Here is a 1,161-nt window from a genome sequence, read left to right on the forward strand (position 1 = left end):
TCCCCAGCAGCGTCAGAGCTGTCAGATGTGGAAAACTCACTGTGAACTGGTCGCCATCCACTCCAACCAGGTATGAGGAATAAGCAGCACTGCCTCAAGGAGGGTGGATGGCCTTCCAGGGCTAAGGGTCATGCTAATTAGCTCCATCCCTCCATAGCCCACCACCAGCAAAGCTGTCGAGTCTCAAGTCACCTGAGGGCGGCGTCAGTGTTGAAAGCTACATTAAGTATGAGGAAGCAGAAACAGTCAAGCGTGCCAGCATTTATTTGAGGCCCAGTGGCCGATACAGTGGGGAAGAGCAGGGGCATGGGGCAGCAGATGGGTCTTGAAGACCGTTCACAGGTCTGTGTCTTTGGCTCCCCGGGTTTCAGTTTCTCAGTGTCCAGTATCTTCCCCTAGAAAGGAAAGCAGAGTGATAAGTGACCCCCTGGGAGCCCTTGGGAATTCAGGCCTGGCCTGGGGTTCTCTTGATGGAACAGGAAGGGGAGGCAGGTGAGCTTGGCTGTGAGTAGTGAGAGAAGCAGAAGCCGGCTCCAAGCCCTCACCTGAAGGTTTTGGTGAGACATGCCAAGGCTCTTTGGAACTGGGCCCACCAAGACCCTCCCAGAAGAGCAGGCTCCCAGGATGAGACTGTGCCATCAGATGTGCTCTCTTTCATGCCAGACCAGACGTCACATTCCTTGGGGTCTTTTTGCAGACCTTTCATGTACTGCAAAACAGAATAAATAAATAGCCTCGTACTGACGGGACCCGGCTCCTGTTACGTCATTTCGCAATGACCAGGTGCATTCCGTACCCTGTTCTAGGTGCTAGAGATACAGCAGTGAGCTGCAGAGCCCCAACCCCTAGGACCGTAAGGGACAGTCCATGACAATAGAGGGAAATCATTCTCACCATTTCAGCAGGTGGAAGGAAGGGAGTGAAGATCATGCTTCCAGGAGATTGTGATGTGCTGGTAGTGACCAACAGGACTTCCCTGGAGAGACCAGCTAAGCTCCTCACTCTGCTGGGTGCAAGGAGGCTGAAGGTCCGCCCCCTCCATGCCCTTCTGCCCCTTCTACCCCACCCCATCGTTCCTCCCTCCTACAGCCCAGTGCACTCTGTTCCAGCAGTGGATACATTCCTGGTATGTGACGTTCCCTCTGTCCCTGTGTCTCTTAT

The 1,161-nt window shown here is 54.1% G+C and overlaps 1 long non-coding RNA gene across 1 annotated transcript; it reads right to left on the reverse strand.

Moving 5' to 3' along the window:
- Positions 1-253: 253 nt before the first annotated feature.
- LOC102490700 (uncharacterized) lies at positions 254-1,028 on the reverse strand. Its single transcript, XR_336350.2, has 3 exons — positions 895-1,028; positions 546-709; positions 254-395 (listed from the first exon to the last, which is right to left on the reverse strand). It is a non-coding gene; the product is annotated as an uncharacterized LOC102490700 (long non-coding RNA).
- Between the last annotated feature and the right edge of the window lie 133 nt (positions 1,029-1,161).

The sequence above is a fragment of the Tupaia chinensis genome, unplaced genomic scaffold (genome assembly GCF_000334495.1).
Source record: "Tupaia chinensis unplaced genomic scaffold, TupChi_1.0 Scaffold134689_1, whole genome shotgun sequence".
Classification (NCBI taxonomy): domain Eukaryota; kingdom Metazoa; phylum Chordata; class Mammalia; order Scandentia; family Tupaiidae; genus Tupaia; species Tupaia belangeri.